Source organism: Heterodontus francisci, chromosome 18 (genome assembly GCF_036365525.1).
Source record: "Heterodontus francisci isolate sHetFra1 chromosome 18, sHetFra1.hap1, whole genome shotgun sequence".
NCBI classification, from domain to species: domain Eukaryota; kingdom Metazoa; phylum Chordata; class Chondrichthyes; order Heterodontiformes; family Heterodontidae; genus Heterodontus; species Heterodontus francisci.
The window spans coordinates 26238504-26255420 of NC_090388.1; positions in this window are offsets into that span (position 1 = coordinate 26238504).

Sequence of the window (16917 nt, forward strand, 5' to 3'; positions counted from 1 at the left end):
AAGTGTAAAATGAGATAAGTCACTCTTGCTTTGAAGTCAAATGTGCTTGGATGCATTTTTTGATATATTTTAATTGGTTTTCTACCACATGTTGAAGAATTTACGAGTAGAAAAATCAACTTCAACACTGCAAAATGCCTTGACCCGGTAGTGAAGTCAGGCATTTCATAAAGACTGATCTCTGGAAATAACTAAAAATTACAAAAATTACCAAAGCAAAAGCTGTAATCCTCACTTCAGGCAATAGTCTCCATTAACAATAAAAGTATCATGAAATCTGATACAGAGAACAAATACAGAAGACGATCTCAGCAATAAATAATAATCATGCAAATGTTTAATAGCGATAATTATGTATGTTTTAAGGAGTACCTTAAAGGAGAGAGATGGAGAGAGAGGTGGAGAAGTTTAGGGAAGTTCCAACCACATAACTGCGCCATCATCAAGACCACCTACTTCCACCACCAGAACATTGCCCAACTACACCCCTGCCTCAGCTCATCTGCTGCTGAAACCCTCATCCGTGCCTTTGCTATCTCTAGACTTGACTATTCTAAGTTTCAAGGGAGCTGAAGAGATGTCTTTTTTTAAACTTCAATTTTATGGGGTTCTATGTTCAAATGGGCTTTTGGAGAGTGCCATTTTAAATGTAAAGTTCCTCCTGCTTGCCACAGCAGTGCTGGATGGTAGTAACATACTGGGGTCCCTCATGTGCAGCATTGCTATGGATGAATATACTGGCCGGACTTTAATGGTGGATGGACAGGAGCCAGCCTCTGATGTAAAAGTCGGTTGCAAACCTGCTTCCGCCTTGCCTGGGGATCCGTTTCATATTTTATGGGTTCCCAGGCTTTAATTGTGCCGAGGCAGGACTTCCACACGCTTGAGATAGGAAGTCCCGCCTCATGGAGCTGCTGGCCAATCAGCGGTCCGGCAGCTCTTAGTCGCAGCAGTGCCACCAGGAGCGGTGGCCACTGTTCGGACTACTGCCCAGTTGAAGATAGAAGCAGGCGTGGAACTGGGAGGGAAGGTAGGTTTTGGTTGCCTTGCCGGGGGTAATCGGTTGGGCCCCGGCGAGGCAAGGGTGGTCAGTTGGGGGGAAGGGGGGAAGTGTTGGGTGCTGGGGTGGTTGAGGTAGCGGGGGCAGCCTTCCAATGGGGATGCTGTGCCCAATTAACACAGCTCACCCCTGGGACAATCGGCTGGTTTTCCCAGGCGGCTTTTCCCAGCTCCAGGAGGCCCGCTTGCCACGTGTAAAATCCACGTGGAGGCAGGCGAAGGCCCTTAAGTGGCCGTTAAGTAGCCACTTAAGGGCCTTGATTGGCCTGGGGCAGACGCGCCATTTATCGCACCCCCCCCCCCCACCCCGCCCACCCCCTGTCCTATGTAAAGGGCGGCAGAGGCGGTAGAGGTTTGGGAAAGCCTCCCAGAGCCTCCTGCTCCATTTTACGTCACCCTCCCGCCACCATCTGGCTCGTTGGCGTGGCGTAAAATTCCAGCCACTGGCAGAAAGAGAGGTCACCAATGGAGAACAGCTCCTTGCTCAATTTCCAGACCAATCCACCCAGATATACCTTAAATTGGACAGAATGGAAAATCCTGCCTGGGGCGTGGCCAATCCATGAAAAATTATGCTACTCATTTAAATACTTCTCAGTCATTTCAACATAAAAAGTTTTTCACTCAGCAGAGACATAAATAACTTAGTATAAACCAGTACAGCAACCGAGCTGAGTTGATAGTACTGCTAATAAAATTTCCTAATTATGTGACAGAAGACAAATTTTAAAAAGAGCTATACCAGCATTAGCATTATTTTGCCCTCAAATGTTACATTTAGCAATCCCACTGTATAGTCAATAAATAGCCATTATTGATTACTTCTCAATAATGGCATGTTTGGAATTCAAATGTTCATCTCAAATGCAATGGAATTTTGGCTCTGAGTCAAGACATTTGTCAGGGTGTCATAGATGCTATGTAACATCAGCACACACTGGAAGGAAATGTATTGACAGTAAACTTTGGTTTTGTTAATCTTTCACTTGACAAGGTCAAAAAATTTGTTACATCTGAGAGTGTGCAGCAGAGATCTAGTATTATTCAAATATGAACTTCAGTGCACTAGATAATAGATCTATAAAAAATGTGTAGACCTTTGATCTCCCCTAATGACTGATGGGAATACATGCACTGCCCAGTGTGGTAGAGACCGGGAAGGTATCAAATTTGATTACCCATCTGCGCTCAATGTAGCTGATTGCAAAACAAAATGGTGGCAATAGTCCGATTATTGGTCACAGTATCCAGGGCTCAGGAAGGGAAAAATTAACCAGGGATCCTGCACTTAGTTATTATTCAGTAACCCCTGATGGAAAGTGTGTATGTAGATATTTGGGTGAGAATAGGTTTGTGCTCAATTGTTATGTTCTGCATTGTTGACTAGGCCATTATCCAGGCTGAATAATGGTCAGTTATGTAAAGTAATCGAGGTTGTTGGTGCCTTTGGAATTTATTACAGCTCAACATAATTACTTTGGATGATGTACATCTGGTTCTTAAATAATTTGATCTATAGTATTGCAAACATTTCAGTTAAAGTTTAGAGTACTAACAGCTGCCTAGTACATACCAATATAGCTACACAGAAAAGCTACTCATATTTTATATAGAGCTTGCACTGACTTGTTGAGGTAACTTATAATGGTATGTGTAACCTTGATTCCCCATTGCCTTCTGGAGCCTGCTTATTTCACAATTCCATATGCTTTTGAAGGACTTTGGATTCTAGATCTTTGTGTTTCTTTCAGATTCCCTGGACCAGAAACTGAAGAAAGAACAAAGAACAAAGAACAGTACAGCACAGGAACAGGCCATTCGGCCCTCCAGGCCTGCGCCGATCTTGATGCCTGTCTAAACTAAAACCTTCTGCACTTCTGGGGACCGTATCACTCTATTCCCATCCTATTCATGTATTTGTCAAGATGCCTCTTAAACGTCGCTATTGTACCTGCTTCCACCACCTCCCCCAGCAGCAAGTTCCAGGCACTCACCACCCTCTGTGTAAAGAACTTGCCTCGCACATCCCCTCTAAACTTTGCCCCTCTCACCTTAAACCTATGTCCCCTAGTAACTGACTCTTCCACCCTGGGAAAAAGCTTCTGACTATCCACTCTGTCCATGCCGCTCATAACTTTGTAAACCTCTATCATGTCGCCCCTCCACTTCCGTTGTTCCAGTGAAAACAACCCGAATTTATCCAACCACTTCTCATAGCTAATGCCCTCCAGATCAGGCAACATCCTGGTAAACTTCTTCTGTACCCTCTCCAAAGCCTCCACGTCCTTCTGGTTTTTTTTTTTTTTCTTTTTTTTTTCTTTTTCTTTTTTTTTTATCTAACCCCGTGCTGTACCTGTCCTGGGAGTGTTTGATGGGGACAGTGTAGAGGGAGCTTTACTCTGTATCTAACCCCGTTTTTTTTTCTTTTTTATCCAACCCTTTTTTTTCCTTTTTTTTTCCTTTTTTTTTAAGGTGGCCTTTATACCCCAGGCCCCTTTTATCACGTCCTTCTGGTAGTGTGGCAACCAGAATTGCATGCAATATTCTAAGTGTGGCCTAACTAAGGTTCTGTACAGCCACAGCATGACTTGCCAATTTTTATACTCTATGCCCCGACCGATGGAGGCAAGCAAGCCATATGCCTTCTTGACTACCTTATCCACCTGCGTTGCCACTTTCAGTGACCTGTGGACCTGTACGCCCAGATCTCTCTGCCTGTCGATACTCCTAAGGGTTCTGCCATTTACTGTATACTTCCCACCTGTATTAGATCCTCCAAAATGCATTATCTCACATTTGTCCGGATTAAACTCCATCTGCCATTTCTCCGCCCAAGTCTCCAACCGATCTATATCCTGTTGTATCCTCTGACAAGTCTCATCACTATCCGCAACTCCACCAACCTTTGTGTCATCCACAAACTTACTAATCAGACCATTTACATTTTCCTCCAAATCATTTATACATAATACAAAGAGCAAAGGTCCCAGCACTGATCCCTGCGGAACACCACTAGTCACAGCCCTCCATTCAGAAAAGCACCCTTCCACTGCTACCCTCTGTCTTCTATGACCAAGCCAGTACTGTATCCATCTTGCCAGCTCACCTCTGATCCCGTGTGACTTTAGAGTTTAGATTATGCTTTACCATGGCCATAAAAGAGTTGATTTTGTGGGTAAAATTATGTTGATTAGTTTGATGTGCCAAAACGTCAGAATTAGTGCATTTATGCATATTCAAAATTGTTGAAATGTAGTCTTGCTAAGCAAGCAGTTTGGTGAATTAGTGCAGAGGTAATTTTATAAAGTCTGCATGAATCTAATGGGATCTCCTTCACATCACCTTACTATTTGACATAATTTGAAGAGTTCCTATGAAAAAAATAATTTCTGAAGAAACTGTCTTCATAATGTTTGATTGGCATCTTCCAGGACAACAGCCTGGAGATAAAAAGCTGGTCTATCCTAATTGGAAGTTCAAAAGCTGATTTTTTTTTTAAATCCAGACCCTGATTTGGCTGGTCTTTGTCTCTTGCTTTACAGTTCCTGACAGGTACTAAAAGAACATGATGGTTTGAAACTTGACACATGAATTTTACAAGGTTTTGCTCTCGGTGCGACGTCTTGCTTGGACTAGAAAATTGAGCATGGAGATCAGCATGCTTGTTTATGGTGTTTCTGATTTTCTGGTGATTTCTGGAAAACCTGAGAGCTGTGAATTGGATTCTCTGACCTTTGTGTTCTATTCTTCAATTTGTGCTTTCTTGTAAACTGAAGTTGTGCCCTGGGAACAAAGCTGGGCAAATTTTACCATATACTTTCAGACTGGAAAATGTGCAGTGTCAATACCATAAGAGCAGCAATTTGCTGTGACTAGAAGTATGTCTGTCAATAATTCAAGATGTGCTGCTAGAGGTTTTCCATTCTGCAATCTCCAATCCACAATATCCACCCATTCACTTCTCAGGGTGGAAAATCACAGGCTGTACAATACAAAAGCAAAAAGCCTGAGCCTCTGTGCGTAAAACAAAAATATTACTTCCCCTACTTCCCCTGCATTGCCTTTTTTTAACTGTGGAGCTTGGTTTGACAAACCTGATCATGTGTATTGCTGCGGTTACTTTCTGCTTACCTTACTGGTTTGGTAGACACCATGACATGCTGGGCTATGTTAAGTGATAACTGTTTATGCCTCAGTCACAGAATTGTAAAATCTTGCAGCACTGAAGGAGCCCATTTGGCACGTCGTGCCTCTGCTGGGTCTTTGAAAGAGCTATCCAATTTGTCCCAGTCCCCTGTGTAATGAGAAGCTCTCTATTTTGTCTGGTGCAACATAAATGAGATGAATGGAGTTCAGTTGATTGAAGATTTCAAACAGGTTTATTAAACAGCTAACTTATTATACAGCACAGAGTGAACTACTTACATGACTTGCCTCTAGATGTTACAGTAGCAGAGTGAGTCTGGCATGTATTCTCATGACTGCATCCTGGTACTCAGTTCATTAGCATACTAAGATCTTAATGGTACATTACTCTATTGGCAATCACACAACACCCTGCTCTTTCTCCATAGACTTGCAAATTTTCTCCTTTCGAGTATATATCCAATTCTCTTTTGAAGGTTACTATTGAATCTGCTTCTACTACCCTTTCAGGCAGTGCATTCCAGATCATAACACTTGCTGCATTAAAACAAAGCTCAGAATCTCCCCTCTGGTTCTTTTGCCTATCATCTTAAATCTGTGTCCATTGGTTACTGACCCTCCTGCCAGAGGAAACAGTTTCTCTTTACTAATCTATCAAAATCTCTCATAATTTTGAACACCTCTATTAAATCTCCCCTTAACTATCTATACTCTAAGAAAGACAATCAGATCTCTCGCCTCGCCACATAACAGAAGTCCCTCATTCCTCTTATGTTTCTGGTAAATCCCTTCTGTACCTGCTCCAATTTGTTTTGACCCAATTATCTCTGGTACTCCATTTAAGTTTGGTAACATTACCAGGTCAGGGTTTGTCCTGGGCTATCAGGGTCACTGTTACATAACTACAGCCTGTTATTCCTCTCCATCATTTTGACTGCTGTTTATTTTTGTTTTGTCACTCCCTTTTGTGTTTTGTTGCATAATGCCTGTTCCTGATTCTCATATTCATATACTTCATGATCTTGTTTCTGCTCTGATTATGTTAATTTACCCATCATGGGCTTAGTTTTTGTTGACTGGTTTGGCAACTCCTCTTTATTTATTTGGTATCTAAGAGCCAAATTATTTCATCCAGTTTCATGTTTGTTGTGATGTGATTGTAGCTTGTGGGAAACACACCTCAAACCTGCCATCAGCTTGCAATTTATACAGGTGACAACGAGTCTTCAACCACAATCCTTTAATACTGTAATGTGCTGTTTCCTATTCATCTTTGTAAATATAAAATCTTAATAACTCATTTGTCTGAAGTTCTGTTGCAACAAGAGAAATATATCGCAAACTGATTCACCGACCACACAATGTAATCTCTTCCGCTTCTAAAACCACAAAAGTCCTTTGCTACTTAGTATTCAAAAAATCAGAACTGACTTTCTAAAACATGTTGGTAAATTTGTTGCAATAAATTCTGTTTCTTGATATGCACCCTAAAATTCAGATTCGCCAAATCTTAATCATCATAAAAATATAGCTATGACAACACAGCCTGACACACATTTAGAAACATGAACATTCATGATGTATTACTGTTCTCAAATTATTAGAAGTGAAATTGTTCACTCAGTGAAAAGAGTCGCCTTTATCTGCTTCTTTTGAAGATTGCTGCTTGCTCAGATAAGTCAGTATGTATGAACTGAGTGGTGATGATCAGATATAGTGCTTAGCATTATTGGACTTTCAGAATCTCAAGTCCTTGGCAAAGTCAGAAAGATAATAGTTATATTCTGGTAAAGCTTTGGAGATGCAATCTGGCAGTAGGAGGGTGGGGGGTGAGGGTGGGGTGGGGGGGAGCGGGTAGTGTCCGGTGGAGGGGTGCAATCCGAGAGGGGTCAGATTCTGGGGTCTGGAGGGGAGGGTTCGGAGGCCTTTGGGGAGGGTAGAGACCTCATGGGAGGTGAAGGTCAGAAGACCCTGTGTGATGGGTGCAATTGCAGGGGGATCAGAGGCCTGGGGGTCGTGGATTCGGAGGCTGCAGAGGGTGGATTGAATGCCTTGGGGGGCAAATCAGAAGCCGGGGGAGTGGGAGTGTCGAAGGCAGCATATGGAGGATCGGAGGCCTCAGGGAGAGGTCAGAGACCTCTTGGGGAAGGTCATGGGGAGAGCAGAAGTGTTGGGTGGGATAGTGTCCGATCCCAGGGGTTGTCCAAGCAGGCACACTGGGTCCAGCTTGTAAGTGGACAGGCCACCTGGATCCAATAGTCCTCACCTGGGTTTAGTTGCCCGGTCAGCCGTTGAGTGTTAAATTTCTAATCAGGAATAACAATCAGTCTCACAGCCTTATTATAATGTTAAAGTGCCAACCTCCCTCCTGCTTTCGTTCAAACTGGAAGTGGGTGAGTTGGAGGCAGCTTGGGGTCAGGATTCAGATTTTTCACACTTTAACCCCTGACACCCACTCCATCCAAACTCACCCATTTTTGAGGTTAACATTTCCTCCAGTGTCCCCAATATTTACAGCATGATGGAGGTGGAGCAGGAGAAATCAGTTGCACAGGGCAAACCTGGAAATCTGGGGAATGCGGAGGTGCTGCTGAATTTAATGGTAAGATCTTATCTATCATTTTTTGTCCATTTTTCAGCCAGCAGCCTCCAGATTGACATACTTGCCAGCTGCCAGGCTGGAAAACATGTGGTAGGAGGCAACAGCTGAGGAACGTAGGGGATGGTCCCAGCAATTGAGAAAGATTGGGGGTGTGGAGTGGGGTGGCTCTAAGCGTGGTAGTGTGGAGAGAGAGAGCCAAAGATCATTGGGGGAGCAGGGGACGGGTCAGAGGACCACAGTGAGGACAATACGCGATCAGCAGGAAGTTTGCTTGAGGGGCCATGGGGAGCACTCCTGCTGCTCCTGGCTCACAAGCAGTGCTATTAAAAGCACTTTCCTGCTTGATCCAGCTGCTTCCATCTCCAGTTAGCTTCAGGGTTTCCTGAATGCCGGCAAACCCAGCCAGCCAGCGTTAAATTTAAATCAAGGCCCAACTGCACTCTGGAACCCTAGTTAAACTATTATAATGAGGTGTCCCACAGCGAGGGAGGGTGAGACACAGACACACCACACAACTCGCCGCTATAAAGATGGCAATTGTTTTTTTAATTTTTAACACAGTCCTGACACTCTCTCGCCCATCATGGGAGGGGTTAATATTGACCCTGTAGCTTTGTATAGTCCACAAAACAATAAAGGTTTATGGTCACCAGCCCACTGCTATGGTAATTATAATTGTAATGGCATTTATCTATATTATTCTTTTGTCTGTGAAAAGAGAGTGTGCACATTGAAATATTAAGCTGAATTATATAGGGTCCCCGACACCGTTCCCGGTGTCAGGGGTTGGGGGGCATGAAGATTGCTCTGGATGAGGCCCACCACTGACCTTGATGCCGGCAGGGCCCATCCCAATCTTGGCGGCAGCAGGAATGCCTCATGTCAGCAACCCCCCTCCGCCGCTTGGTGACGGGACCCGCATTACAATATGCAGATTGGCACTTACCATTCATTAATATACAGGCCACAGAGATTCAGGCAGCAGGTTGAGATCTACATTCAGAATGCGGTACTCACATGCCTTCACTTTCATGTCCGTGAAAAGCTGGCCACACTGGCCAAAGCGTCCGTCCTCGGAGCAGGCGAAGGTGGGTGCAGGACTGCAATGACTGGGACATTACTCTGCATGTAAGAAGGGAGGTGGGTGGGGGTCTGCAATGACCAGGACATAACTCTACATGAAAGAAGGGCGGTGCCCCATGCCCTTCTACTGTAAAGGGGGTCACTGTGCGCCTGCTAACATTTGGCAGGGGTAGGGTGAAGCGGGCTGGCCCTGCAAATTGGCCAATGCTGTTTGTGGGAGGGGGGAGCAATAGCACTCCATGACCCCTTTGTGTGGGGTAGGGGCCAAAAATGGAATGGGGTCGAAGGTCATGTGGCTGATGGTCCCATCCATGCAATGTCAGTAACATGACCGTGCTCATGCTGCCCTGCTTTTATGCAAAGCTAAGATGGGCAATGTTGTGTCATATCATATAGGTGATGACGGAATGCAGCTGAAGCACCAATGTACATCACTCGCTGCCCTGATAGGTGCCATTGATCCACTGAAGGCAACAAGTTTGCCTGCAGTGTACAGATGGGGCTGGTCCATCCTGTCTTTCTTGATCCAAATACTGTGAGGAGCCATATCCGCCAGAGGCCGAATCAACAGGTAGGCACAGCCCACGTGGAAGCTCAGGGAAGTGAGCAGCAGCAGCCACCAAGGCGCTTTCACCATCAGAGAAGACAACGGGTCTACAGGCCCCGCATGACATACCTGCACATGTTGCATCGCCAGTTTTAGAGGTGACTGCGGATGTCCAGAGTGGCGGTGACGCATCTCTGTGCCCTGCTGAATGATGACCTACAGCTGAAGGGGTTTGCTGGACACCCTTTGCCTGTGGCCCTCAAAGTGACTGTGGCTCTTACCTTCTACATGTTTGCATCATTCCAGGGACCCACCAGTGACCTTTGTGGCGTTTCATAGTCAGCAGTACACCACTATCAGTGAGGTCACCGATGCCTTGTACAGGAGGGCTGTCGGATTTGGGGCCGTCGTGAGAGTCCCACAGGTGCAAGGGGCCATCGACTGCACACATGTGGCATCAAGGCTGCAGTCGGACAACCAACCGCATTCCTGAATAGCTAGTCTGTGACCACAAGAACCGCCTCATGCAACTGTGTGCCCCTTTATAGGCAGCTGCCATGACTCTTTCATCCTACGCCAGTCCCAGATGCCAATGCTCTTCACTGCACCAGCTCAGATCCTGGGGTGGTTTCTTGGGGACAAGGGCTACCCCTTGCAGATATGGCTCCTGACGCCGGTGTGAAACTCCACCAGTGATGCAGAGGAGAGATACAACGCCTTCCACGGCTCGACACAAGCAACCATTGAGCAGGCCATCAGTATGCTGAAGATGCGCTTTTGCTGCCTGCACAGATCATGTGGGGCCCGACAGTACTCACCAGAAAGGGTAGCGTGCATTGTTGCTCTATGATGTGCTCTGCACGACTTTGCAATACAGAAGGCAGAGACCTCGCAGGATGATGAGAGACAGGAGCAGAAAACATGCTGGGACGATGAGGACACAGAGGAGTTGCAGCAGCATATGTGCACAGGAGGACGAAGATCAACAAGGCATCACAGACAGGGCAAGCAAAGAGTAAGGGATGTTTGGCAATGCCTTATTGCTGAGCGCTTCCACTATCCTTGAGGTGCAGAACATGCTCCTCATGTCACACATTACCATGCTTCATCTGGTAGGCAGTTTTCCACATCTGTGACATCTATGTCTCCACCAGTACTGGCAGCAGATGACTGAGCCATTGCCCATGTGACTGCACCCGTGCAGTGCCACATCATCCATACTGGCATGGCGATGATGTTTTTCCATACATTGGCATTGCTACAGGGTAATGATGTAATGTGAGGAGACATAGTCGGCACATGCTGGCATGTGTCATTCACACAGTTAAAAAGAGACACCTGTTACAGAAACACACTTAATGAGAAGTAATGAATACATATACATTGCACCTGTAATAACCCATATGTGCCATGGTGTCTTTTTTAGCCACTAGCAGCTTGACTGGAGGCAGGCTGCTGATCAGGATGCCCTTTGGCTTTGGATGACTTGGGCGGTCGTCCTCTGGGTGCACAAGGCCTGGAGGGCCCCAGCTGCCTGAGGGCCTCCTGCACCAGTGCAGGGATCTCCTCAGACATCGTGGCTGCTGGAGCTAGACTGACCGGCGGTGGGGCTGAGGTGCCAGCGACCACATTGGAATCACCCTGAGGGGGGACCCCGCGTATGGACGGCAGGCTCACTTCCTCCCTCTCAAGGCTCGTGGGAACCTCGCTGCTCTCCTGAGAAGGACCAGGTGTAGAGACATTCTCCAGGCCCCTGGACCCTCTCTCACCTAGCAACTGCTGCATCCAGCTCATAGCCAAGATGAAGGTTTGCAGGTCAGCGTGCATCTGTAGAATGTGGCTCTGTATGAGGGTTGCCATCCTCTCCATGGAGAAAGCCATGCGCTCATTCGCCCGGGACGTGGCAGCTGTCATGGCTTGGATGGACTCTTCCATTGTCCGCTCATGGCTGCACATGGCCTGTGGCATCTCCGCCAGATGTTGCCGAACCTCTCCCTGCAAATCCAGCATGCCCTGTGCTGTCGACACCAGAGGGTCATCATCAACCTGGGGCTCAGCATGGACCTGGACACCCACAGTCCTCTGACTATCAGAGGCCTTGCTGACTCAGCCTCAGTCAGCTGCTCGGGCATGTATGTGGTGCTCCCACCAGCTTGTGACAGACTCTAAAGCCGAGTGCATTCCCACCGAGGTGAGTGTCTCCGCGCTGGTGGAAGGTGCGGGTGTGTCTTGGGATGCTGCTTCCTCTGAGATCGTCTCCTCCTCAGAGGTGCTGGCACTCTCCGGGACCTCCAATGCCACCTCGGAGCGTCGCCCTGGAAGATACAATGTGAAGAGCACAGTTTTAAGTTCACTGGTGTATATATCAGTAATATGACAGCATTGTGCTCACAAAGGAAATATTTCTAATAATCATTGTCTTTGTCAAAGAGATGTATGTTCACCCCGGAACCCAAGCTCCACTTCTGAAATGGAATGTCCTCCCCGACCGCAAGTAGTTCGAGGATCTCCTCCTCAGCCTCGGACAGTGGTTGGATGTCCGGCACCCCTCCTCCAGTCCTGGAGGACTCCTTCGCATTGTGTGCACTCTTTGCCTGGAAGAGCAAGGTTGCAGATGTAAAATATTGCCATACAACAACATGACACTTTGCACAACAGGGGCGCTATGATAAAAGATAGGTGACAGTCAGTGTGTCAGACAGACTCAGACTGTCATGTAGGTGCCAAGCTCTGGGGTGCAAATGAGGGTTGATTCTTTCACACATGCAGACACCCATGTGGCATCAATCCTCCCCGCCCGGCCTCCCTGTGTTTGGCACAGCAGTGGCACCCATGTGCCACTCTGGGTGGGAAAACCCATGTCAGCTGGGGCCCCAAAATATAGTGCCACTTACTTTTGCCGAGCACATGAGATAGTTCATCCTCTTGCAACACTGGACCCAGTCTCAAAGAATGACGCCATGGCAGCTTACCTCCTCTGTAATTTCAATCCAGGCTTGCTTGGTCAGGCGGAGGGCTTCTTCTGGCTTTCGCTGGGGTAAAGGACCTCCCGCCTTGCCCGTGCAGCCTGGAGGAAAGTGAGCAGGGAGGCATCGCTGAACCATGGAGCCACCCTTCCTTGCTCCTGTGCCATCTCCTGTACCTTGCTGTTGTCCTGGTTTCACAATGTTGTTCAACAGCTCCTGTGCTGGCTTCTCAGTTCCAGCACCAAGGTTTTTAGGTCACTTCTGTCTGTCTGCAGGGCTAGCTGCCATTTAAATATGGTGCCAGCACCTGATGAGTCATCAGCTGATGCCATTTATGGTGTCATTCAGCCCGCCCTCCCCCACCGTGTCATTGGTGGGGGGGGGGGGGGGGGCGGCCGCCTTGTGTAAGCTAATGAGCCGCTACGTGTGGCCCGTATGTGCGGGCCACCATTTTTTTCGGCCACCGCCGATTCCGGCAGTGGGCCTACAGAATTCAGGCCATTAAGCCTAATGCACACTCTTAGAACTTGGGAAGACTGCTGCTTGGATAGGATTACAGCTTGGAACTGCATAGGCTGGATTCAACACAACTATTTTATTATGCACTGCCACTTAATCTTCCAAAAAGAGTTTTTATAACATTAGTGCACTGTTAAGTAAGTTATAATTTAATTTTTTTAACTGCTGCTTGTGGCCAATTTCTATGATTATGAGTGTCCTTATTTCCAAAGATGTGTTTGTAATGAAATTATTCATTTACAACAGCAACACATAATGCTAAGTCTAATATTGGCATGAGATACAACCAATAAAAAGAAAAAAGAAAGACTTGCATTTATATAGCGCTTTTCACGACCACCAGATGTCTCAAAGTGCTTTACAGCCAATGAAGTACTTTTGAAGTGTAGTCACTGTTGTAATGTAGGAAACGTGGCAGCCAATTTGCACATAGCAAACTCCCACAAACAGCAATGTCATAATAATCAGATAATCTGTTTTTGTGATGTTGATTGAGGGATAAATACTGGCCAGGACACTGGGGATAACTCCCCTGCTGTTCTTCAAATCGTGCCATGGGCTCTTTTACATCCATTCAAGCAAGCAGATGGGGCCTCGGTTAAGTGTCTCATCTGAAGGACGGCACCTCCGACACAGATTGTTTGCTCCCACTGAAATTTCCCACACAATAAAATTAAGCACCACATTTAAGTCACCTAGGGCTACTCAGTTGACCAGCATTTCTGAGAATGTTTCGGCATCGCTGTCAGACTTCAAAAACATGAGTTGAAGTGTAGCAGCGACTTCCAGCACACAATTGCTTGTTATAAAAGGAATTTGTTAAGAAGAAATTCAACAGCATGCAATGACAGCTGCCATCCGTTCCTCCTATCTTGACTACCTCTTCGTATCAGCAGGCCTTTTATTTAAGAATGCCACTGGTCTGGTGATCAGTCACAACAGTGTCAGCAGTGGCTGGAAATGTTATGATGGAGTTTAACAATTGGCTGTGTCACTGTACCATGCCTGTGACTTTTCTGGTGGTTGAATAATAACCCTGGAATCATACTTGAGCAATGGCTGGTTCTCTAATGGAGAAAAAGAAACCAAGGGATTTGATTGATTTAGCCAAAAATAATTTTAAATAAATGAAGAATCTTACAAAATTAGATTTTAGCGATGGACTTCTAAGTTTGATAATAATTCCTATAATACAGTGGATTAGGCTAATTATAATTGACAGGTAAAAGTAGAGAAATATTTCGCAGTAGTTGACTGCCAAAAGAATGGTCACACAACTCAAACAGAAATAAAATAGTTTCATAAAAATATGCAAATATTCAAATTAATGGAATAAAATTCTGTAGATTATACACTCGAGCTGCAAATATGTACTACAGGCTTATTGCCATGCTACTTGTAGTCTTCAGTTGGTGTAAATTTATAATGATCAGTATATTTTGAAACTGCTGCCCATCCTGGGTGGTGGAAAAGTCACTCTACATCATATTTCTAGGGTTGTGTGCTAAAGATTTGACGTGAAGTCCTTGAAAGATGTTAGTGTGTCAAAGCTTGCAACTGCAATTTGCAGCTAGAATTTGTGCCATGTTGAAGGATAGATAAGAATGATTTTCTCTGAAAAGCTCTGTAAGATTGTGTGATGGCAAGCGGTAAACGTTTTATATCATGCAGTCACGGACTTGGTAACTGGTACTTTTGCATCAACTTACTTTGTCAGGTTTCCCGATGTCTTCTTCCCTCATATCTACCCCAACAGTACTGTACCTGGTGTTAAGCCAGCCTACCATAGTATCCCAAGCATAGTGCAATGGTATAATGTGCGGAGATCCAAACTTGGTAACTCTCCTTACACCCACCACATCCAATTTGCAAGCTATCATACTGGGGTTCAGGTGCTGCGCCTTGCTACTTGCTCACAGACTCCATTTTCTGTCTTCATTTTGCTCTTGCCTTCAAATTTTTAATTCTTCCCTCATATACATACTTTGGAAAGGTTGACAGGTTTCAGCCTTTCTAAAATTACTGAGAAATTTGAACTTACCTTCAAAGTAGCCACTTGTCCTTTAACCCTGGCTCTTCCTCTCTCTCAATTTCTCTTTTTGCCTCTCCCTTTCTGCATGTGTGTGGTTATGTGTTTTCCCTTTCTCTCTTTTTCACAAGCGTGACTGTGTAGATAAATATAAATAATATTTCAGACTTTTTGCTGATCTAATATAGCAGCTGCCAAGTGATGAGCTGGTCTCACTGAAACCACAGCTGTATAAAAGAGATTGCTTTCACCAGCTGCTCTGAGGCCTAATTGGCGAAACAAAGAGAAAGAACAAGAGGCATTCTTGCATGTTAAAAACAAAGTCAAATCATGATTCAGACTACCCAAGTGGAAGAGAAGACACCCAGTTTCATAGTGAAAAGCTTAAAGGCCTGCTTGAGTCATGCACAGATTGCTTTACTATTTTTGCAGCTGTGTTTTGTGAGGGAAGCATATTTGTTTATATATCAACTTAAATGGGTAAAAAAAACAATATAACCATTGTCAAAATATTTACTTCGCTGGCTCTGAACAATTCTATCCAAGTCCTTTCAATGGAGATAGGTATTTCACTCCAACTCCGATAGCCCACCTTTAAAAAATCATACACTGACTCAACATGAGCAAAGTGACTGGGGATCGGCAAGTAACTATTTATCTGTATCTGTACAATGTACTTTTTCTATCCACCACAATTCAAGCATCACACTTCCTGAATTGCTGTCAGTTGTGGCTCAGTCTGGAATGCCTCTGTGTCAGAAGGGTTGTGGGTTCCACTCCAGAGACATGAAACATGACAGAGACATAATCTAGGCTGACACTCTGTGCAGTATTGAGGGAGTGCTATACTGTTGGAGGTGTCCCCTTTTAGATGAAACGTTAAACCAAAGCCTCATCTGCCCACTCAGGTGGATGTAAAATCTCTGTCAACAAAAAGCAGAACAAATCCAACCCAGCCATTTACAGCTGTATCAGTCTATTCCCGATCATCAGCAAAGTGATGGAAGGGGTCATCGATAGTGCTATCAAGTGGCACTTGCTCAGCAGGAACCTGCTGACCGAAGCTCAGTTTGGGTTCTGCCAGGGCCACTCAGCTCCTGGCCACATTACAGCCTTGGTCCAAACATGGACAAAAGCACTCCAGAGGTGAGGTGAGAGTGACTGCCCTTGACATCAAGGCAGCATTTGACTGAATATGGCATCAAGGAATCCTAGCAAAACTGGAGTCAATGGGAATCAGGGGAAAACTCTCCGTTGGTTGGAGTCATACTGAGCGCAAAAGTTGTGGTTGCTGGAGGTCAATCATCTCAGCCCCAGGCCATCACTGCAGGAGTTCCTCAGGGTAGTGTCCTGGGCCCAACCATCTTCAGCAGTTTCCCTTCATCATAAGGTCAGAAGTGGGGATGTTCGTTGATGATTGCACAATGCTCAGCACCATTCGCGACTTCTCAGATACTGAAGCAGCCCGTGTCCAGATGAAGCAAGACATGGACAACATCTATGCTTGGGCTGATAAGTGGCAAGTAATATTCGTGCCACACAAGTGCCAGGCAATGACCATATCAAGCAAGAAGGAACCTAACCATCTCCCCTTGACTTTCAATGGCATTACTATCTCTGAATCCCTCACTATCAACATTCTGGGGGTTTCCATTGACCAGAAACTGAACTGGACCAGCCACATAACAGGAGCAGGTCAGAATTCTCAAGCGAGTAACTCGCCTCCTGTCTCTCCAAAGCCTTTCCACCATCTACAAGGCACATTCAGGAGTGTGATGGAATACTCTCCTCTTGCCTGGATGGGTGCAGCTCCAACAGCACTCAAGAAATTCAACACCATCCAGGACAAACCAGCCCACTTGATTGGCACCCCATCCACCACCTTCAACATTCACTCCCTTCACCATCGACGCACAATGGCAACAGTGTGTACCATCTACAAGATGCACTGCAGCAACTCACCATG